Source organism: Triticum dicoccoides, chromosome 5A (assembly GCF_002162155.2).
Source record: "Triticum dicoccoides isolate Atlit2015 ecotype Zavitan chromosome 5A, WEW_v2.0, whole genome shotgun sequence".
Classification (NCBI taxonomy): Eukaryota; Viridiplantae; Streptophyta; class Magnoliopsida; order Poales; family Poaceae; genus Triticum; species Triticum dicoccoides.
In genome coordinates, this window is record NC_041388.1 from 451,181,015 (window position 1) to 451,192,580 (window position 11,566).

The following is an 11,566-nucleotide window of genomic DNA, read 5'->3' on the forward strand; positions in this document are numbered from 1 at the left end:
TGTATTACGGAACGAGTAAAGAGACTTGCCGGTAATGAGATTGAACTAGGTATTGAGATACCGACGATCGAATCTCGGGCAAGTAACATACCGATGACAAAGGGAACAACGTATGTTGTTATGCGGTCTGACCGTTAAAGATCTTCGTAGAATATGTGGGAGCCAATATGAGCATCCAGGTTCCGCTATTGGTTATTGACCGGAGACGTATCTCGGTCATGTCTACATTATTCTCGAACCGTAGGGTCCGCACGCTTAAGGTTTCGATGACAGTTATATTATGAGTTTATGAGTTTTGATGTACCAAAGGAGTTCGGAGTCCCGGATGAGATCGGGGACATGACGAGGAGTCTCGAAATGGTCGAGACGTAAAGATCGATATATTGGACGACTATATTCGGACTTCGGAAAGGTTCCGAGTGATTCGGGTATTTTTTGGAGTACCGGAGAGTTACGGGAATTCGCCGGGAGAAGTATTGGGCCTTATTGGGCCATACGGGAAAGAGAGAGGGGCTGCCTAGGGCAGGCCGCGCGCCCCCCAAGGCCTAGTCCGAATTGGACTAGGGGGAGGGGCTGCGCCCCCTCCTTCCTTCCCTTCTCCCTTCCCCTTCCTTGTCTCCTACTCCTAATACTTGGAAGGACTCCTAGTTGGACTAGGAAAGGGGGAATCCTACTCCCGGTGGGAGTAGGACTCCCCTAGGGCGCGCCATAGAGAGGGCCGGCCCTCCCCTCCTCCACTCCTTTATATACGGGGGCAAGGGGGCACCCTAGAACACACAAGTTGATCTTCGTGATCGTTCCTTAGCCGTGTGCGGTGCCCCCCTCCACCATATTCCACCTCGGTCATATTGTAGCAGTGCTTAGGCGAAGCCCTGCGACGGTTGAACATCAAGATCATCACCACGCCGTCGTGCTGACGGAACTCCTCCCCGAAGCTTTGCTGGATCGGAGCCCGGGGAGCGTCATCGAGCTGAACGTGTGCCAAGAACTCGGAGGTGCCGGAGTAACGGTGCTTGGATCGGTTGGACCGGGAAGACGTACGACTACTTCCTCTACGTTGCGTCAATGCTTCCGCTTCGGTCTACGAGGGTACGTAGACAACACTCTCCCCTCTCATTGCTATGCATCACCATGATCTTGCGTGTGCATAGGAATTTTTTTGAAATTACTACGTTCCCCAATAGGAACATCTCTTCATCTCCGGTCATATGATCAGTACATCCACTATCAAGAACCCATTCCTTTCCTCCTGACACATATCCCCGAAGATTTGCCATAAGACCAAAATGTCTCATTGCATCATCAAGATCGAAGTCACTATCATCATCATCATCATAGTATCCATGTTCACCATGATCTTGTGACTCATCATTTCCTAGAGAGGGTAATTCATTAGATAAATGATCATCAAAGTGGTCACCTTTATGAATTCTTATAGCTTCGGATATAATGATTCCAACATCTCCTTTAGCACGCTTGAGATTGGTAAGCTCAAATAGACAATCACCAAAATTCGGATCACTAGAGTTCATCTTACTCAAGGCAATAGATTTATGGAGAATTTCATCCAAATTTTTCAAGGAATAATCGGGAAATCGTTCCTCAAGAAATTTCCATATAGTATAGGCACAATTAAGAGTAGGCAAACTAGCAATCAAGTTTTTGGGCAATCCTCTAATGATGAGCTCAATAGTTCTAAGATTGCGAATTATGTCGATATCTTCATCTAGGGTACGATGCAAAGAATCAATATGAGGTGCACAAGGGCTAGCAATATACTTGTACAAATGATATTGATTGAAAATTACAAGCATCTCATTTTTCCACTCATGAAAATACTCTCCATCAAGAATAGGCACTCTATGTCTAAGACTCCCTAAAGTACACACATCCATCTACCTCCAATGGTGATTAAACCAAGGCAATGGAGACCAAAGCTCTGATACCACTTGTAGGACCTTGAAGTAGATGTGTCTAGAGGGGGGGTGATTAGACACTTAATGCTAAAGTTGCAGTTTTTAAGCTTTTTCGGTTTAAGTGGAGTTTAGGCACAATTTCAACATTCACAATACATATCAAGCAAGCATGCAAAGAGTATATAGGCAGCGGAAAGTAAAGCATGCAACTTGCAAGAATGTAAAGGGAAGGGTTTGGAGAATTCAAACGCAATTGGAGACACGGATGTTTTTCCCGTGGTTCGGATAGGTGGTGCTATCCTACATCCACGTTGATGGAGACTTCAACCCACGAAGGGTAACGGTTGCGCGAGTCCACGGAGGGCTCCACCCACGAAGGGTCCACGAAGAAGCAACCTTGTCTATCCCACCATGGCCATCACCCACGAAGGACTTGCCTCACTAGCGGTAGATCTTCACGAAGTAGGCGATCTCCTTGCCCTTACAAACTCCTTGGTTCAACTCCACAATCTTGTCGGAGGCTTCCAAGTGACACCTAGCCAATCTAGGAGACACCACTCTCCAAGAAGTAACAAATGGTGTGTTGATGATGAACTCCTTGCTCTTGTGCTTCAAATGATAGTCTCCCCAACACTCAACTCTCTCTCACAGGATTTGGATTTGGTGGAAAGAAGATTTGAGTGGAAAGCAACTTGGGGAAGGCTAGAGATCAAGATTCATGTGGTAGGAATGGAATATCTTGGCCTCAACACATGAGTAGGTGGTTCTCTCTTAGAACATATGAGCTGGAAGTGTAGATGTTTTCTGATGGCTCTTTCCACGAGTGAAGAGGAGGTGGAGGGGTATATATAGCCTCCACACAAAATCCAACCGTTACACACAATTTACCAATCTCGGTGGGACCGAATCAACAAACTCGGTCGGACCGAAATAGTAAACCTAGTGACCATTAGAGATTTTCGGTGGGACTGACATGCAACCCGGTAGGACCGATATGGTTAGGGTTAGGGCATAACGTAATCTCGGTGAGACCTATTACAGAAACTCGGTGAGACCGATTTGGTAATAAGCTAACCAGAGGGTTGGTCAGGCAAACTCGGTGGGACCGATTACACAAACTCGGTGAGACCGATTTTGGTAATGAGCATACATAGTGAGTTTGCATTGTAACCTCGGTAGTACCGATTGCACAAGATTGGTGAGACCAATTTTGGCAATGGACATACACAGTGAGATTACAATCCCATCTCGGTGAGACCGAGATCCCTATCGGTAGAACCGATTTGCTAGGGTTTGGTAATGGCTATGACAAGTGAAACTCGGTGGCGCCGGATAGAAATAATCGGTAGGTCCGAGTTTGGCTTAGGTTTAGGTCATATGTGGAAGTGGGAAAGTAGCTGAGGATTTTGGAGCATATCATTAAGCACTTGAAGCAAGAGGCTCATTAAGCAACACCTCATCCCTCCTTGATAGTATTGGCTTTTCCTATGGACTCAATGTGATCTTGGATCACTAAAATGTAAAATGAAGAGTCTTGAGCTTTAAGCTTTAGCCAATCCTTTGTCCTTAGCATCTTGGAAAATTTCCCACAACCTTTAGTGCATGCCATTCCATTGTTGAACTTATCTGAAACATACTAGATAGAAACGTTAGTCCAACAAGAGATATGTTGTCATTAATTACCAAAACCACCTAGGGAGCACTTGTGCTTTCAGAAAGGGAGAGGAGAGAGGAGAGAGAAAAGAGAGGAAAGAGAAGAAAGAGGGGGAGGGAGGGGCTGGTAGTGGGCATGTGCATTGAAAAAGCAACTGTCGGCGTCCCCAGCAGCCCCCGGGGGGCTGGGTCTGGGGTGATAGCGCCGGCCATAAATATCGTCAAAACCGGCGAAAATTGGGACTCTGGGTGCCTGACTGGGCCATTTTTTGTCCGCCGGTGCCCAAAAAGTGACTTGGGGAGGCTTCTTGGGGGGCCGGCTGGAGATGCTCTAAGAGCATCTCCAACAGGCGCCGGTCGCGCCGCGCGCAAAAAACACATATGCCGCGCGTGCATCGGCTGGTTTAGCGCGGCGCGCTGCACCCACTCCAGCAGCCGCGTTAAAATGCAGCGCGCGCGCGCCGCTCCAGCAGCGCGCAAAAAAGCTGCGCGCGCGCTCATTCCAGGCTATTGGAAAATAGATAGATTGCATAGATTTTTAATGATACAAAGGTATTTTACATGCGAAACATAGATTGCATAATAATTAAAAACAATAAAACACGAGATAGATTGCATAAAAAAACTAGTCTAAGTCGCTATCATCACTATCGCCATCCTCCTCGGCGGTGTCGTCTGAGGTATCCAGCCAGATGTCCAACCACCGATCATCATCCGTCGTGAAGAACGACTGCCCACCTGCTTCAACGAGATCGGACTGTGCGTTCGCCAACGCCTTGCACCGACGCCTGTCCAACCGCTCCTCGCGGCGCCTTCGCGTGTCCTCCTCGCGACGCCTTGCCCAGTAGGACTGCTCGTAGGCGACGTCCTCCGGATGGCGGTTGCGCCACTCCGCCATGACCCGCTCGTCCTCCTGGGCGACGAGGAGGCGGCGCTGCCGCTCGGCGTGCTCCGCACGGTCTTGTGCCGTGTTCAGACGCGGCGGCGGGGCACGGTCGAGCGCTTGTTGGAGCGTGTAGACATCCTGGAAGTTCATCTGGCCGCGCGGCCGGCCTAGGCGCCACGCCGACGCGTCGTACGCGTGGCCGGCCTCGCGCGCCGTCCCGTACGTGCCGAGGCCGAGCCGGAGATCGCCAGAGCGTATCTCCACGTAGTAGCCGCCATTGGGACGCAGGCGGACGCCGCGGTAGCCGGACGCTCCTCGGCGGTGCGGCGGCATGGCGGGGCGGCGGACGCTCGTCAGTGGCGGGGCGCTAAAGCGGCGCGTGGCAGAGAGAGGAAGAGGAGAAGAGGAGGCGTGGAGAGGCGCGTGGCGCGCGCCGCACTTTATAGGCGCGCCGGAAGCGCCACGCAAAAGATGGCGCGCGAGCTAGCGCCTTTTCGCGCGCGCGCAAGCGGTTATCGCGCGCCTGGTTTTCCCGCCGCCGCTGGAGCGCGGCAAAACGCCCCGCGCGTGCTAAAGGCTGCGTTTACCGCGCGCGCGCATTATTTCACGCGGCCGTTAGAGCATCTCCAACATGCGCCAAAAAGAGCTCCGCGCACTAAAATTTTAGTTTTTTGGGCGCCGGGCAGCTCCAGCAGAAGCTGTAGCGCTAAAAGTTTTTGGGTGCGCGTTGAAAAACGCTATCGCGCGCAACATATTTTGGGCGCCAGATTGCGTGCGCTTCACAATTTGCACTGTCTGCTTTTTGGGCGCGCGTTTTTGGGCGTCTATCAAAACAAAGTTGGTACCGGCACATTAAAAGTGCTACAGTGACGCGCTATAATGTTTATTGGGCGTGGAATTTTTGTGCGGCCGTTGGAGATGCTCTAAGAGCAACTCCAACCGGGTCACAAATCCGTGCACCTCCGATTTGAATCGAAACGGATAAACATAGCGGTCCAAAACGGCTACCCAAATGGACGGACGCTCGCTTTTTGTTTATCCTCAATTCATTTTCTGTTTAAATTTGGGCACGGTTAGCGTCCGTGCGGACATGAGGGGACGCACGCGGATGCTCTCTTCGTTCTCTCTCTGCCTCTCCCTCTCCCTTCCCCTCCACATCCTACACCTAGCCATTGCCGCCCATTTTTCGGACGCTCCCTCGCTACCCATGTCTGCCCCGCCGCATCCACACAATCCCCCGCCCGCTCGCCACTTTCAGAGGAGTTCAAGCTGGTGTTTGTGGCCTTCATTGCAACCGCCGATGCTAGAGAAACCACAAAAGTCGAGGTCATCCATCGTCTCCAATCCCGTCCGCCTCGCCCTCCAAGGCCGCCGACCGCCCTTGTCTCCGCTTCTACATGCATGCTGCCTATACATGTTCAAGAAGGCTGGTGTGCTCTTCACCGACCGCGTCTCCATCATGACCGCAAGGTGTTCGACACTTTGCTCACAGGGGTACCATGGATAATGGGGATGAGTATTTTTTCGAACAACTTCATTTGTTTATTGGATGATCCATCGGCAGACGTTGATGAGCTTGTGGTTGCTGCATTGGTCGTCAATGACCACATTGCTTGGCAGCGGCCAAGGTTCAGGGAATCAATCCCAGGTCATGCTCTTGCATTGAACATCAATAGACAGAGCGGTCATTGCCTGTTCTTCGCCGATTACTTTCAGTGCACATCCTTGCTCTTCAAACCCTATCTTTTTTGGCGCCGCTTCCGGATGGCGAGGCATGTATTTTATCGTATTCAAGAGTGAGTGGTAGCATATGATGATTACTTTAAGTGCAAGAAAAATGCCCTTGGAAAGGTTGGCTTCTCCTCTTATCAGAATGGCTATTCGTATGCTTGCATAAGGAATTTTCGGTGATCTTGTGGATGAGTACGTCCACATGAGTGAGTCCACGTGTCGCGCATCAATGTACAGGTTATTCAAGGCCGTGGTGGCAGTGTTTGGTCGTGAGCACCTGAGAGAGTCAATGCTCCTGATACTACCTGGTTGTTGGCGATCAATGCAGATAGAGGCTTTTCGGGGATGCTTGGTAGCATATATTGTATGGAATGAAAGTGAAAGAACTATCCATTTGCTTGGCGGAGGCAATACAAAGGGCATGTGCAAGGTTAAAGTCATAGTAGAAGTAGTGGCTTTTGTGAGATCCTTGAATTTGGCGCTCTTTTTTCAGCATGGCTAGTTCTCACAATGACATTAACGTGCTTCAACGTTCTCGAATGTTCGCAAGGCTTGCGGAAGGCCACTGTCCAAAGGTCAACTTTGAAATCAATGACCAACAATATAAGAAGGGATACTATCTACTCCCTCTGTTTCTAAATATTTGTCTTTCTAGAGATTCCAACAAGTGACTACATACGGAGTAAAATGAGTGAATCTACACTCTAAAATATGTATATATACATCTGTATGAGTAGTCCATTTGAAATCTCTAAAACACTTATATTTAGGAACGAAGGGAGTAGTTGATGATATCTATCCTCAGTGCTCAACTCTTATGAAGACAATATCCGATCCGGAAAGAGAGAAGAGGCAGAGATTTGCCGAAGCACATAAATTCAAATTTAGGCGACTAAAATGATTATAAACATGAAGAAAATAAAGGAAATTTTAAAAGGAAACAAAAAAATTGGTCTTTGAGCAGTAATATTTTTTGAGACAAATGAGCATTAATATTTTTTAAGGGGTAAACCACACTTTATTGATAGCTAGGGGTACGGTTACAGGAATCACAAACGGGTCATGGGGTAATCCCATCCACACACGACGACCCTCATCAAAAGATGAAGAAATCTTAGCTAAATTGTGAGGATCACAATTCATACTTCTACATTCGAAAATAAAGTCGCAGCTAGTAAAGTCTCTTGCTCGAACACAAATCTCCTTGATGATGGCACTGTACCTCCCTTCTGTGCCCTTTTTTATGTCCGTAACAACCGCTTTACAATCGCATGCAATAATGATACGGTCTAGCGATAGATCAAGCACGAGTGCCAAAGCTTCTCGGAAGGCCAAAGCCTCCAGAGTCGCTGGTTCTGCTATGGCGTTGAAAACCATAGCCGAAGAACCCAAAAATTGCCGAGAATGATCAATATATTCGGTCTATATAGTTTTTTTGAGGGGTAAAGCAAATTTTATTGCTCAAAAACCACAGAGAGTGGGATAGAAGACCGGTCATGGGGATCGCCAAGCCAAACATGGCGTCCCGGACCCCTTCTAATGAAGTATTTTGCTAGACTGTGTGCTTCATAATTTACAGCACGACTCTCGAAAGAAAAAAGAACATTGAAAAAAAGTAGACCTAAGATTGATTTCAGCCACAATGGCTCCATACTTTCCCCTGCTGCCTGAATTGATGTCAGCAACAACTTGCTTGCAATCGGAGGCAACTATGAAGTCGTTTATGAGTAAATCCTCTGCAAGACATATTGCTTCTCTGCAGGCCACCACTTCCAATGACGCTGGGTCATCCATGCCTTCCAGAACCAGAGCTGAGCTCCCGAGATAATTTCCACTCGAGTCACGGCACACCGTAGCGGCTGAACCGCCCCTTCCTGGCCTGACTGCTGCATCAACATGTATTTTAGCAAAACCCACCGGCGGAGCCTTGGGTTGGTGGGAACTGCCATGCTACTGCGTGCTATCGGCTGTGCACTAGTGGGCCGAAGCATTTTCAGCTCCTCGTAGTACCTGGTGATAAAGTTCTGGACTACTTGGGGACTCTGGAAGATACCTTCATGTATCGCCTTACGCCTCGCGTACCATATTGACCATAAAGTGATAGAGATTAGTGCAAACTGATCACGAGTCAGTGTCTCAATAAGCGAGAATAGCCACTGCTTCGCTCGCGGTTCGGTCACCGACAGCAATTTATGTGCAAGATCTTCGTCTACCAACACCCATATGCATCTGGACATTGTGCATTGCATCAAAGAGTGTCTCCACGAATCCGGCATTCCGCATAGCCCGCATCTGGAGGAGACCGACATGTGGCGATGGGCGCGCACATCCTCTGTGGGTAATGAGTGTTTTGACAGACGCCAAAGGAACATCCGAACCTTTGCTGGTACGTCAGTTTTCCAAAGTTTCTTCCACATCCCTTCCTCTGATTGTAGTGTTGAAGTTCCTGGAGCCCCCTCAAGCCAGGCCTCACGGCACTGCTTTGTTTCATACAACATTCTATACGTAGACTTAACTGTAAAGACACCCTTGCTCTCAAAATTCCAACACCAGAAGTCATCTATATTGCATGTGCACATAGGGATACCCAAAATGACCACTGCGTCCATTGGCATAAAGACCATTCACCCTTTGCTTGTTCCAGCTAGCCGAAGATGGGTCTAATAATTCTGAAACAAATTGCGGTGGGTTGCTGGATATGCATCCATAAGGTCGCAGCATCTCGTTTCTCGGAAGCCAGTTGTCTCTCCATATATTAGTAGTTGCACCATTACCAATCCGCCGGATCAGGCCCTGTTTCAGCACATCGCGGCCCTCAATTAAAGATCTCCATATCTGGCTCGGGTGTCCCCCTAGCGAAGCTTGGAGAATGTCACTTGTCGGATAGTAAATGCTCTTAAGCAAGCGGGCACTAAGAGAATTTGGCTCTTGAAGCAGACGCTAAGCTTGCTTCGCCAACATGGCCAAATTAAACAGTTCAAAATCCTTAAAGCCAAGACCACCCATTCCCTTTGGCTTTGTCATGGTCTCCCAGGAGACCAAGTGAGGTTTGCATTTTCCTTCCTTAGAGCCCCACCAAAACTTCCGGCTCATCATGTTAAGGTGTTCACACAAACCCCTAGGAAGCTTAAAGCAAGCCATGGAGAAAACAGGAACAAACTGCGCAACTGCTTTAACTAGGACCTCCTTGCCTGCCGTGGACATGCAATTTTCTATCCAACCTTGCACCTTGCTCCATAACCTATCTTTTAGGTACTTGAAAGCTCCCTTTTTTGAATTGCCAATATCAGACGGCATGCCAAGGTATTTTTCATTAAGGGTCTCATTTGGCACATTAAGCACAGTTTTCATTTCCAAACGTGTGCTATCTGGAACACCTTTGCTGGAAAAAATTGAAGACTTGTCATAGTTGATTCGCTGTCCTCAGGCCTGACAGTAACTTTCCAGAGCATGGTTCACCTCGGTAGCCCCCACACCATTTGCCTTAAAAAACAGCAGGCTGTCATCTACAAAAAGTAAATGGTTTACCGGTGGCGCCGAGGGTGCTACCTGTAGACCATGCATGTTTGATGACTCATCTTTTGATTTTAAGAGGCACAAAAGGCCCTCTGCTGCTATCAAGAACAAGTATGGAGATATCGGGTCCCCTTGTCTGATTCCTCGTGATGGCTTGAATCCCTCCAACCTTTTACCATTGAACATAACCGAAAAAGAGACTGTGCTTACCAGGCCCATGACAATATCTACCCATCTTTTAGAAAAACCCAGCTTTAGCATTATGGCCCTCAGATAGGCCCATTCAACCCTGTCATATGCTTTCATCATATCCAGCTTGAGCGCACAAGACCGATGTTTCTTTACCTTATTTCTCTTCATGAAGTGCAAACACTCATATGCAGCTATAATATTATCTGTGATCAACCTTCCAGGAACAAAAGCCGACTGCTCCTCAGAGATGATGTCAGGTAACACTAACTTCAAGCGGTTAGAGATCACCTTCGATGCTATTTTATACAAAACATTGCACAAACTTATAGGGCGGAATTGTGTTAGCAATGTTGGATTATTTACCTTTGGGATTAAGACCAGGACAGTTTCATTTATGCTCTCCGCAGATTCTGTTCCCTCCACAATTTTGATGACCACATTTGTCACCTCACTTCCACAGAGATCCCAGTGACGCTGAAAAAAGTGTGCAGGGTAGCCGTCAGGGCCAGGGGCCTTGATAGGAAACATCTGAAGAAGAGCCCTTTTGACCTCTTCGGGACTGTACGGAGCATTGAGGGATTCATTCATGCTTTGCGTCACTTTAATCGGGACAATATCAAGGACTCGGTCCATGTCGTGTACACCTTCTGAGGTATAAAGGTTCTTGTAAAAGGAAGTGGTCATGGCCTCCATTTCCTTAGTGGTAGCTGTGATCTGGCCATCGGGGCGTTGTAGCTGTTTAATTTGATTTTTCCTTCTCCTCCTACTTGCTCGCAAGTGAAAAAAGTAAGTATTTTTGTCGCCGTGCATGAGCCAATCTAGCCTCGCCCTTTGTCGCCATAGAATCTCCTCTCTGTGATATAATTCAACCAGCCTATCGCACATCTTTATTTCAACATGCGTGGGGCCCGCTCTGCCTGGGGTCTGGCGAAGCTCCTGTAGCTGCAGCTTTAGGCGGGAAATCTCTTGACGGATATTGCCAAAGTTCACGTGCTCCCAGGTGCTCAGGTCTCCAACCACTTGCTCGAGTTTGTCGTGCAATGATTGAGCGGAATCAGCTGGCCCTCTTTCCCAACCAGCACGCACTGCCGTCGCCAGGGATTCCTCCCGCTCCCAAGCCAACTCATATTTAAAGGCGCGAGGGCCCTGGCTGCATGCATGCACATCGCGTAGCTTCAGTAGTATGGGTACGTGATCGGACGACGCCGCCAGCTTGTGCTCTAAGACAGCAGATGGGAAGGCAATGCTCCAAGCCGGGTTCACCACTGCCCGATCCAGGCGAACTCTCGTAAAAGTCCCTCCCATCACCTTCTTCTCAAAGGTCCAGTTGGTGCCCGTGTAGCCAATATCTGATAAACCACAGGTGTCTAGTGCATCCTGGAATCCATCCATCTGAGCCTGGCTCCGCATCCCCACTCCATCATGCTCATGTCCGTGAAGAACTTCGTTGAAATCACCAAGTACCACCCACGGCAAGTTTGAAGATCCCGCAATACCTTTTAAAGTGTTCCAAGTATTGTACCGTTCACTCACTTGAGCTTCTCCATAAACAAAAGTCACTCGGGTTTGAAAGTCAAAAAGTTCGCTCACCAATACATCATTGTGGTATTTCGAGTACCCCAAAACTTCAAGCTTTATTTCATCGTTCCAAAAAATTCCAAGGCCACCGCTT